The sequence below is a fragment of the Bombina bombina genome, chromosome 11 (assembly GCF_027579735.1).
Source record: "Bombina bombina isolate aBomBom1 chromosome 11, aBomBom1.pri, whole genome shotgun sequence".
NCBI classification, from domain to species: Eukaryota; Metazoa; Chordata; class Amphibia; order Anura; family Bombinatoridae; genus Bombina; species Bombina bombina.
The window spans coordinates 198,373,795-198,386,064 of record NC_069509.1 but is presented as its reverse complement, the minus strand read 5'-3'; positions in this window follow the sequence as shown (position 1 = coordinate 198,386,064).

The window sequence follows — 12,270 nt, the reverse complement described above, 5'->3', positions numbered from 1 at the left end:
TGGGTTTATATCAGTGTATTAGTGTGTGGATGGGTATAGTTAGGTATATATGTGTGCTGACAGTGAGTGTGAGCATTGGTACAGGTGTGTATGGGTTTATATCAGTGTATTAGTGTGTGGGTGGGTGTAGTTAGGTATATATGTGTGCTGACAGTGAGTGCGAGCACTGGTACAGGTGAGTATGGATTTATAGCAGTATATTAGTGTGTGGGTGGGTGTAGTTAGGTATATATGTGTGCTGACAGTGAGTGTGAGCACTGGTACAGGTGTGTATAGGTTTATATCAGTGTATTAGTGGGTGGGTGGATGTAGTTAGGTATATATGTGTGCTGACAGTGAGTGTGAGTACTGGTACAGGTGTGTATGGGTTTATATCAGTGTATTAGTGGGTGGGTGGGTGTAGTTAGGTATATAAGTGTGAGTGTGAGCATTGGTACAGGTGTGTATGGGTTTATATCAGTGTATTAGTGGGTGGGTGGGTGTAGTTAGGTATATAAGTGTGAGTGTGAGCATTGGTACAGGTGTGTATGGGTTTATATCAGTGTATTAGTGTGTGGGTGGGTGTAGTTAGGTATATATGTGTGCTGACAGTGAGTGTGAGCACTGGTACAGGTGTGTATGGGTTTATATCAGTGTATTAGTGTGTGGGTGGGTGTAGTTAGGTATATATGTGTGCTGACAGTAAGTGTGAGCATTGGTACAGGTGTGTATGGGTTTATATCAGTGTATTAGTGTGTGGGTGGGTGTAGTTAGGTATATATGTGTGCTGACAGTGAGTGTGAGCACTGGTACAGGTGTGTATGGGTTTATAGCAGTGTATTAGTGTGTGGGTGGGTGTAGTTAGGTATATATGTGTGCTGACAGTGAGTGTGAGCATTGGTACAGGTGTGTATGGGTTTATATCAGTGTATTAGTGTGTGGATGGGTATAGTTAGGTATATATGTGTGCTGACAGTGAGTGTGAGCACTGGTGCAGGTGTGTATGGGTTTATATCGGTGTATTAGTGTGTGGGTGGGTGTAGTTAGGTATATATGTGTGCTGACAGTGAGTGCGAGCACTGGTACAGGTGAGTATGGATTTATAGCAGTGTATTAGTGTGTGGGTGGGTGTAGTTAGGTATATATGTGTGCTGACAGTGAGTGTGAGCACTGGTACAGGTGTGTATGGGTTTATATCAGTGTATTAGTGGGTGGGTGGATGTAGTTAGGTATATATGTGTGCTGACAGTGAGTGTGAGTACTGGTACAGGTGTGTATGGGTTTATATCAGTGTATTAGTGGGTGGGTGGGTGTAGTTAGGTATATAAGTGTGAGTGAGAGCATTGGTACAGGTGTGTATGGGTTTATATCAGTGTATTAGTGGGTGGGTGGGTGTAGTTAGGTATATAAGTGTGAGTGTGAGCACTGGTACAGGTGTGTATGGGTTTATATCAGTGTATTAGTGGGTGGGTGGGTGTAGTTAGGTATATATGTGTGCTGACAGTGAGTGTGAGCACTGGTACAGGTGTGTATGGGTTTATATCAGTGTATTAGTGTGTGGGTGGGGTGTAGTTAGGTATATATGTGGCTGACAGTGAGTGTGAGCACTGGTACAGGTGTGTATGGGTTTATATCAGTGTATTAGTGGGTGGGTGGGTGTAGTTAGGTATATATAGTGTGAGTGTGAGCACTGGTACAGGTGTGTATGGGTTTATATCAGTGTATTAGTGGGTGGGTGGGTGTAGTTAGGTATATATGTGTGCTGACAGTGAGTGTGAGCACTGGTACAGGTGTGTATGGGTTTATATCAGTGTATTAGTGTGTGGGTGGGTGTAGTTAGGTATATATGTGTGCTGACAGTGAGTGTGAGCACTGGTACAGGTGTGTATGGGTTTATATCAGTGTATTAGTGTGTGGGTGGGTGTAGTTAGGTATATATGTGTGCTGACAGTGAGTGTGAGCACTGGTACAGGTGTGTATGGGTTTATATCAGTGTATTAGTGTGTGGGTGGGTGTAGTTAGGTATATATGTGTGCTGACAGTGAGTGTGAGCACTGGTACAGGTGTGTATGGGTTTATATCAGTGTATTAGTGTGTGGGTGGGTGTAGTTAGGTATATATGTGTGCTGACAGTGAGTGTGAGCACTGGTACAGGTGTGTATGGGTTTATATCAGTGTATTAGTGTGTGGGTGGGTGTAGTTAGGTATATATGTGTGCTGACAGTGAGTGTGAGCACTGGTACAGGTGTGTATGGGTTTATATCAGTGTATTAGTGTGTGGGTGGGTGTAGTTAGGTATATATGTGTGCTGACAGTGAGTGTGAGCACTGGTACAGGTGTTTATGGGTTTATATCAGTGTATTAGTGTGTGGGTGGGTGTAGTTAGGTATATATGTGTGCTGACAGTGAGTGTGAGCACTGGTACAGGTGTGTATGGGTTTATATCAGTGTATTAGTGTGTGGGTGGGTGTAGTTAGGTATATATGTGTGCTGACAGTGAGTGTGAGCACTGGTACAGGTGTGTATGGGTTTATATCAGTGTATTAGTGTGTGGGTGGGTGTAGTTAGGTATATATGTGTGCTGACAGTGAGTGTGAGCACTGGTACAGGTGTGTATGGGTTTATATCAGTGTATTAGTGTGTGGGTGGGTGTAGTTAGGTATATATGTGTGCTGACAGTGAGTGTGAGCACTGGTACAGGTGTGTATGGGTTTATATCAGTGTATTAGTGTGTGGGTGGGTGTAGTTAGGTATATATGTGTGCTGACAGTGAGTGTGAGCACTGGTACAGGTGTGTATGGGTTTATATCAGTGTATTAGTGTGTGGGTGGGTGTAGTTAGGTATATATGTGTGCTGACAGTGAGTGTGAGCACTGGTACAGGTGTGTATGGTTTATAGCAGTGTATTAGTGTGTGGGTGGGTGTAGTTAGGTATATATGTGTGCTGACAGTGAGTGTGAGCACTGGTACAGGTGTGTATGGGTTTATATCAGTGTATTAGTGGGTGGGTGGGTGTAGTTAGGTATATATGTGTGCTGACAGTGAGTGTGAGCACTGGTACAGGTGTGTATGGGTTTATATCAGTGTATTAGTGGGTGGGTGGGTGTAGTTAGGTATATATGTTGCTGAGTGAGAGCACTGGTACAGGTGTGTATGGGTTTATATCAGTGTATTAGTGGGTGGGTGGGTGTAGTTAGGTATATATGTGCTGACAGTGAGTGTGAGCACTGGTACAGGTGTGTATGGGTTTATATCAGTGTATTAGTGTGTGGGTGGGTGTAGTTAGGTATATATGTGTGCTGACAGTGAGTGTGAGCACTGGTACAGGTGTGTATGGGTTTATATCAGTGTATTAGTGTGTGGGTGGGTGTAGTTAGGTATATATGTGTGAGTGAGAGCATTGGTACAGGTGTGTATGGGTTTATATCAGTGTATTAGTGGGTGGGTGGGTGTAGTTAGGTATATAAGTGTGAGTGTGAGCATTGGTACAGGTGTGTATGGGTTTATATCAGTGTATTAGTGGGTGGGTGGGTGTAGTTAGGTATATAAGTGTGAGTGTGAGCATTGGTACAGGTGTGTATGGGTTTATATCAGTGTATTAGTGTGTGGGTGGGTGTAGTTAGGTATATATGTGTGCTGGCAGTGAGTGTGAGCACTGGTACAGGTGTGTATGGGTTTATATCAGTGTATTAGTGTGTGGGTGGGTATAGTTAGGTATATATGTGTGCTGACAGTGAGTGTGAGCACTGGTACAGGTGTGTATGGGTTTATATCAGTGTATTAGTGTGTGGGTGGGTGTAGTTAGATATATGTGCTGGCAGTGAGTGTGAGCATTGGTACAGGTGTTTATGGGTTTATATCAGTGTATTAGTGTGTGGGTGGGTGAAGCTAGGTATGTATGTGTGCTGACAGTGAGTGTGAGCATTGGTACAGGTGTGTATGGGTTTATATCAGTGTATTAGTGTGTGGATGGGTATAGTTAGGTATATATGTGTGCTGACAGTGAGTGTGAGCACTGGTACAGGTGTGTATGGGTTTATATCAGTGTATTAGTGTGTGGGTGGGTGTAGTTAGGTATATATGTGTGCTGACAGTGAGTGTGAGCATTGGTACAGGTGTTTATGGGTTTATATCAGTGTATTAGTGTGTGGGTGGGTGTAGTTAGGTATATATGTGTGCTGACAGTGAGTGTGAGCACTGGTACAGGTGTTTATGGGTTTATATCAGTGTATTAGTGTGTGGGTGGGTGTAGTTAGGTATATATGTGTGCTGACAGTGAGTGTGAGCACTGGTACAGGTGTTTATGGGTTTATATCAGTGTATTAGTGTGGGGGTGGGTGTAGTTAGGTATATATGTGTGCTGACAGTGAGTGTGAGCACTGGTACAGGTGTTTATGGGTTTATATCAGTGTATTAGTGTGGGGGTGGGTGTAGTTAGGTATATATGTGTGCTGACAGTGAGTGTGAGCATTGGTACAGGTGTTTATGGGTTTATATCAGTGTATTAGTGTGGGGGTGGGTGTAGTTAGGTATATATGTGTGCTGACAGTGAGTGTGAGCACTGGTACAGGTGTGTATGGGTTTATATCAGTGTATTAGTGTGTGGGTGGGTGTAGTTAGGTATATATGTGTGCTGACAGTGAGTGTGAGCACTGGTACAGGTGTGTATAGGTTTATATCAGTGTATTAGTGGGTGGGTGTAGTTGGGTATATAAGTGTGAGTGTGAGCACTGGTACAGGTGTGTATAGGTTTATATCAGTGTATTAGTGGGTGGGTGGGTGTAGTTAGGTATATATGTGTGCTGACAGTGAGTGTGAGCATTGGTACAGGTGTTTATGGGTTTATATCAGTATATTAGTGTGTGGGTGGGTGTAGTTAGGTATATATGTGTGCTGACAGTGAGTGTGAGCACTGGTACAGGTGTGTATGGGTTTATATCAGTGTATTAGTGTGTGGGTGGGTGTAGTTAGGTATATATGTGTGCTGACAGTGAGTGTGAGCACTGGTACAGGTGTGTATGGGTTTATAGCAGTGTATTAGTGTGTGGATGGGTGTAGTTAGGTATATATGTGTGCTGACAGTGAGTGTGAGCACTGGTACAGGTGTGTATGGGTTTATATCAGTGTATTAGTGTGTGGGTGGGTGTAGTTAGGTATATATGTGTGCTGACAGTGAGTGTGAGCACTGGTACAGGTGTGTATGGGTTTATATCAGTGTATTAGTGTGTGGGTGGGTGTAGTTAGGTATATATGTGTGCTGACAGTGAGTGTGAGCACTGGTACAGGTGTTTATGGGTTTATATCAGTGTATTAGTGTGTGGGTGGGTGTAGTTAGGTATATATGTGTGCTGACAGTGAGTGTGAGCACTGGTACAGGTGTTTATGGGTTTATATCAGTGTATTAGTGTGTGGGTGGGTATAGTTAGGTATATATGTGTGCTGACAGTGAGTGTGAGCACTGGTACAGGTGTGTATGGGTTTATATCAGTGTATTAGTGTGTGGATGGGTGTAGTTAGGTATATATGTGTGCTGACAGTGAGTGTGAGCACTGGTACAGGTGCGTATGGGTTTATATCAGTGTATTAGTGTGTGGGTGGGTGTAGTTAGGTATATATGTGTGCTGACAGTGAGTGCGAGCACTGGTACAGGTGTGTATAGGTTTATATCAGTGTATTAGTGTGTGGGTGGGTGTAGTTAGGTATATATGTGTGCTGACAGTGAGTACGAGCACTGGTACAGGTGTGTATGGGTTTATATCAGTGTATTAGTGTGTGGGTGGGTGTATTTAGGTATGTATGTGTGCTGACAGTGAGTGTGAGCACTGGTACAGGTGTTTATAGGTTTATATCAGTGTATTAGTGTGTGGGTGGGTGTAGTTAGGTATATATGTGTGCTGACAGTGAGTGTGAGCACTGGTACAGGTGTTTATAGGTTTATATCAGTGTATTAGTGTGTGGGTGGGTGTATTTAGGTATATATGTGTGCTGACAGTGAGTGTGAGCACTGGTACAGGTGTTTATAGGTTTATATCAGTGTATTAGTGTGTGGGTGGGTGTAGTTAGGTATATATGTGTGCTGACAGTGAGTGTGAGCACTGGTACAGGTGTTTATGGGTTTATAGCAGTGTATTAGTGTGTGTGTGGGTGTAGTTAGGTATATATGTGTGCTGACAGTGAGTGTGAGCACTGGTACAGGTGTTTATAGGTTTATATCAGTGTATTAGTGTGTGGGTGGGTGTATTTAGGTATATATGTGTGCTGACAGTGAGTGTGAGCACTGGTACAGGTGTGTATGGGTTTATATCGGTGTATTAGTGTCTGGGTGGGTGTAGTTAGGTATATATGTGTGCTGACAGTGAGTGTGAGCATTGGTACAGGTGTGTATAGGTTTATATCAGTGTATTAGTGTGTGGGTGGGTGTAGTTAGGTATATATGTGTGCTGACAGTGAGTGTGAGCACTGGTTACAGGTGTGTATGGGTTTATAGCAGTGTATTAGTGTGTGAGTGGATGTAGTTAGGTATATATGTGTGCTGACAGTGAGTGTGAGCATTGGTACAGGTGTGTATGGGTTTATATCAGTGTATTAGTGGGTGGGTGGGTATAGTTAGGTATATATGTGTGCTGACAGTGAGTGCGAGCACTGGTACAGGTGTGTATGGGTTTATATCAGTGTATTAGTGTGTGGGTGAGTGTAGTTAGATATATGTGCTGGCAGTGAGTGTGAGCACTGGTACAGGTGTTTATGGGTTTATATCAGTGTATTAGTGTGGGGGTGGGTGTAGTTAGGTATATATGTGTGCTGACAGTGAGTGTGAGCACTGGTACAGGTGTGTATGGGTTTATATCAGTGTATTAGTGTGTGGGTGGGTGTAGTTAGGTATATATGTGTGCTGACAGTGTGTGCGAGCACTGGTACAGGTGTGTATGGGTTTATATCAGTGTATTAGTGTGTGGGTGGGTGTAGTTAGGTTTATATGTGTGCTGACAATGAGTGCGAGCACTGGTACAGGTGTGTATGGGTTTATATCAGTGTATTAGTGTGTGGGTGGGTGTAGTTAGGTATATATGTGTGCTGACAGTGAGTGCGAGCACTGGTACAGGTGTGTATGGGTTTATATCAGTGTATTAGTGTGTGGGTGGGTGTAGTTAGGTATATATGTGTGCTGACAGTGAGTGCGAGCACTGGTACAGGTGTGTATGGGTTTATATCAGTGTATTAATGTGTGTGTGGGTTTAATTAGGTATATATATGTGCTGACAGTGAGTGTGAGCATTGGTACAGGTGTGTATGGGTTTATAGCAGTGTATTAGTGTGTGGGTGGGTATAGTTAGGTATATATGTGTGCTGACAGTGAGTGTGAGCATTGGTACAGGTGTTTATGGATTTATATCAGTGTATTAGTGTGTGGGTGGGTGTAATTAGGTATATATGTGTGCTGACAGTGAGTGTGAGCACTGGTACAGGTGTTTATGGGTTTATATCAGTGTATTAGTGTGTGGGTGGGTGTAGTTAGGTATATATGTGTGCTGACAGTGAGTGTGAGCACTGGTACAGGTGTGTATGGGTTTATATCAGTGTATTAGTGTGTGGGTGGGTGTAGTTAGGTTTATATGTGTGCTGACAGTGAGTGTGAGCATTGGTACAGGTGTGTATGGGTTTATAGCAGTGTATTAGTGTGTGGGTGGGTGTAGTTAGGTTTATATGTGTGCTGACAGTGAGTGTGAGCATTGGTACAGGTGTGTATGGGTTTATAGCAGTGTATTAGTGTGTGGGTGGGTGTAGTTAGGTTTATATGTGTGCTGACAGTGAGTGTGAGCATTGGTACAGGTGTGTATGGGTTTATATCAGTGTATTAGTGTGTGGGTGGGTGTAGTTAGGTTTATATGTGTGCTGACAATGAGTGCGAGCACTGGTACAGGTGTGTATGGGTTTATATCAGTGTATTAGTGTGTGGGTGGGTGTAGTTAGGTATATATGTGTGCTGACAGTGAGTGTGAGCATTGGTACAGGTGTGTATGGGTTTATATCAGTGTATTAGTGTGTGTGTGGGTGTAGTTAGGTATATATGTGTGCTGACAGTGAGTGTGAGCACTGGTACAGGTGTTTATGGGTTTATATCAGTGTATTAGTGTGTGTGTGGGTGTAGTTAGGTATATATGTGTGCTGACAGTGAGTGTGAGCATTGGTACAGGTGTGTATGGGTTTATATTAGTGTATTAGTGTGTGTGTGGGTTTAATTAGGTATATATGTGTGCTAGTAATGAGTATTCTTTTGGGTGTCTTTGGGAAAGGGATGTGAACCTGACTGTAGTATTTAGTACATGTATCTTCCATGTAAAACTGTACATACCTCGTACTGAGGCTGAACTGTGATGAGCCCATAAATATCTAACAAAGGAGAGAACTAACAATTGAGTAATATCTGCCATCAAACCAGGACTCTTTTAGTACCAAAAATTTCCTGCAGTTTATAAACATCCCCATTAGCCTCTGACTATATGACATCCATAATGGTCACTAAACCTTTTATTTGGTTCCTCAGGGTGCAAAAGCTTCTATAAAAAACAAATGCAATGATCACAATGTCCCTGCAACAACTGCTTCAGTAATGTCACCCACTGCCACCTCATGCCAAGTGCCCTTTATTTCTTCTTTAAAATAGCTGCACAAATAATAGAAAATACATTTTATGTTACTGTTAGGTTTATAGTTATTGTTTAAGGTTATGGTTTATGGTTAGAGTTAGAGTTGGGGGATGGGGATGGAGAGAAGAGTTTTGACATGGAAGGGTTTGGATGAAGTCAAGAGAGAGGGAAATAATGAAGATGATCTGAGAGGGAATGGGAGATACAGGGGAGAGCAGTGAGAATGAGGAGGGAGAGGTGAGATGTAGAGGAGAGAGTAAGGATGAGGAGAGAGAGGTGAGATGGAGAGGGTGAGGAGAGAGGTGAGATGCAGAGGAGAGAGGGGAGATGTAGAGGAAAGGGTGAGGATGAGGAGAGAGAAGTGAGATGCAGAGGAGAGGGTGAAGATGAAGAGAGGTAAGATATAGAGGACAGGGTGAGGATGAAAGAGAGATAGAGGCGAGATGTAGAGGAGAGGGTGAAGATAAAGAGAGGTAAGATGTAGAGGACAGGGTGAGGATGAAAGAGAGATAGAGGCAAGATGTAGAAGAGAGGGTGAGGATTAGGAGAGAGTGGTGAGATGCAGAGGAGATGGTGAAGATGAAGAGAGAGAGAGGTGAGATGTAGAGGAGGGGGTGAGGATGAGGAGAGAATGATGAGATGCAGAGTAGAGGGTGAAGATGAAGAGAGGTGAGATGCAGAGGAGAGGGTGAGATTGAAGAGAAAGGTGAGATGTAGAGGAGAGTGTGCGGATATAGAGAGAGAGGTGAGATGCAGAGGAGAGGGTGAAGATGAAGAGAGAGGTGAGATGTAGAGGAGAGGGTGAGAATGAGGAGAGGTGAGATGTAGAGATGATGAGGATGAAGAGAGAGAGGTGAGATGTAGTTGAGAGGATGAAGAGAGAGAGATGAGATGCAGAGGAGAGGGCGAGGAGAGAGAGGTGAGATGCAGAGGAGAGGGCGAGGATGAGGAGAGAGAGGTGAGATATAGAGGAGAGGGTGAGGATGAGGATGAGGAGAGAGAGGTGAGATGTAGAAGAGAGTGTGAGGATGAAAGAGAGAGGCGAGATACAGAGGAGAGGGTGAGGCTGAAAGATGGAGTGATGAGATGTAGAGGAGAGGGTGAAGATGAAAAGAGAGGTGAGATGTAGAAGAGAGTGTGAGGATGAGAGAGATGTGAGATGTAGAGGAGAGGGTGAGGATGAAGAGAGAGGTGAGATGTAGAAGAGAGTGTGAGGATGAAAAAGAAAGACGAGATGTAGAGGAGAGGGTGAGGATTAGGAGAGAGATGTAAGATGTAGAAGAGAGGGTGAGGATTAGGAGAGAGAGGTGAGATGCAGAGGAGAAGGTGAAGATAAAGAGAGAGGTGAGATGTAGAGGAGAGGGTGAGGATGAAAGAGAGAGGCAAGATGTAGAGGAGAGGGTGAGGATTAGGAGAGAGAGGTGAGATGCAGAGGAGAGGGTGAAGATAAAGAGAGAGGTGAGATGTAGAGGAGAGGGTGAGGATGAAAGAGAGAGGTGAGATGTAGAGGAGAGGGTGAGGATTAGGAGAGAGAGGTGAGATGCAGAGGAGAAGGTGAAGATAAAGAGAGAGGTGAGATGTAGAGGAGAGGGTGAGGATGAAAGAGAGAGGCAAGATGTAGAGGAGAGGGTGAGGATTAGGAGAGAGAGGTGAGATGCAGAGGAGAGGGTGAAGATAAAGAGAGAGGTGAGATGTAGAGGAGAGGGTGAGGATGAAAGAGAGAGGTGAGATGTAGAGGAGAGGGTGAGGATGAAAGAGAGAGGCAAGATGTAGATGAGAGGGTGAGGATTAGGAGAGAGAGGTGAGATGTAGAGGAGAGGGTGAGGATGAAAGAGAGAGGCAAGATGTAGATGAGAGGGTGAGGATTAGGAGAGAGAGGTGAGATGCAGAGAAGAGGGTGAAGATGAAGAGATAGGTGATATGTAGAGGAGAGGGTGAGGAAGTGAGATGCAAAGGAGATGATGAGGATGAAGAGAGAAGTGAGATATAGAGAAGAAAGAGGATGAAAAGAGAGAGGTGAAATGCAGAGGAGAGGGTGAAGATTAAGAGAGAGGTGATATGTAGAGGAGAGGGTGAGGATAAAGAGAGGTGAGATGCAGACTAGAGGGTGAGGATAAGGAGAGAGAGGTGAGATGCAGAGAAGAGGGTGAGGATGGAGAGAGGTGAGATGTAGAGGAGAGGGTGAGGCGGAAGAGAGAGTGGTGAGATGTAGAGGAAAGTGTGAGGCGGAAGAGAGAGGGGTGAGAGGAAGAGAGAGTGGTGAGATGTACAGGAGAGGGTGAGGATGAGAAGAGAGGGGTGAGGATGAGGAGAGAGGTGAGATACAGAGGAGTGGGTGACAATGAAGACAGAGGTGAGATGCAGAGGAGAGGAGAGGGTGAAGACGAAGAGAGAGGTGAGATGCAGAGGAGAGGGTGAGGATGAAGAGAGAGAGGCGAGATGTAGAGGAGTGGGTGAGGATAAAGAGAGAGAGGCGAGATGTAGAGGAGAGGGTGAGGATGAAGAGAGAGAGGCGAAATGTAGAGGAGAGGGTGAGCATGAGGAGAGAGATGTGGGATGTAGAGGAGAGGGTGAGGAGAGAGAGAGGTGAGATGCAAAGGAGAGGATGAAGAGAGAGAGATGAGATGCAGAGGAGAGTGTAAGGCTGAAGAGGGAGTGGTGAGATGTAGAGGAGAGTGTGAGGTTGAAGAGAGAGTGGTGAAATGTATAGGAGAGGGTGAGAGGAAGAGAGAGTGGTGAGATGTACAGGAGATGATGAGAATGAAGAGAGAGCTGAGAGGCAGAGTAGAGGGTGAGGATAAGGAGAGAGAGGTGAGATGTAGATGTGAGGGTGAGGATAAGGAGAGAGAGAGGTGAGATGTAGATGAGAAGGTGATGATAAGGAGAGAGGGGTAAGGTGCAGGGGGGATGAGGAGAGAGGGGTGAGGATGAGGAGAGAAGGATGAGGTGAGTAGAGAGGGTTGAGGATGAGGAGAGATGGGTGAGGTAAGAGTGGTGAGGAGAGAAGGGTGAGTTGAGGTGAGAGGGATGATGAGAGAAGGGTGAGGTGAGGAGAGAGGGTTGAGATAGAGAGGAGAGAGTGGGGATGAGGAGAGAAGGGTGAGTTGAGGTGAGAGGGGTGACAGAGAAAAGGGTGAGGATGAGGAAAGAAGGGTAAGATGAGAGGGGTGATGATGAGGAGAAAGGGGTGACACTGAGGAGAGAAGGGTGAGGTAAGGAGAGAAGTTTGAGTTGAGGTGAGAGGGATGAGATATAGAGGAGAGGGTGAGGATGACGAAAAAAGGGTGAGGTGAGAGGGGTGATAATGAGGATAGAAGGGAGAGGATGAGGAAAGAGGGGTGAGGAGAGAAGGGTGAGGTGCAGGGGAGAGTGACAATGGGGAGAGAGGGGTGAAAATGAGGAGAGGGGTGAGGACGGAGAGGAAAGAGGGGTGAGGATGAGGAGAGGGGGTGAGGATGAGGAGAGAAGGTTGAGTTGAGGAGAGAGGGGAGGGGGATACACTAACAGCTGTGTCACTGCTACTGTAAGGAGAGGATGAGATCTGATGCTGAAGATGCAGAGCGCAGTGACAGCACAGAGTCAGGGAGAGGGGGAACATGTGCCACATGCAGGAACGTCACTGATGGGGAGAGATGTGCAGGAG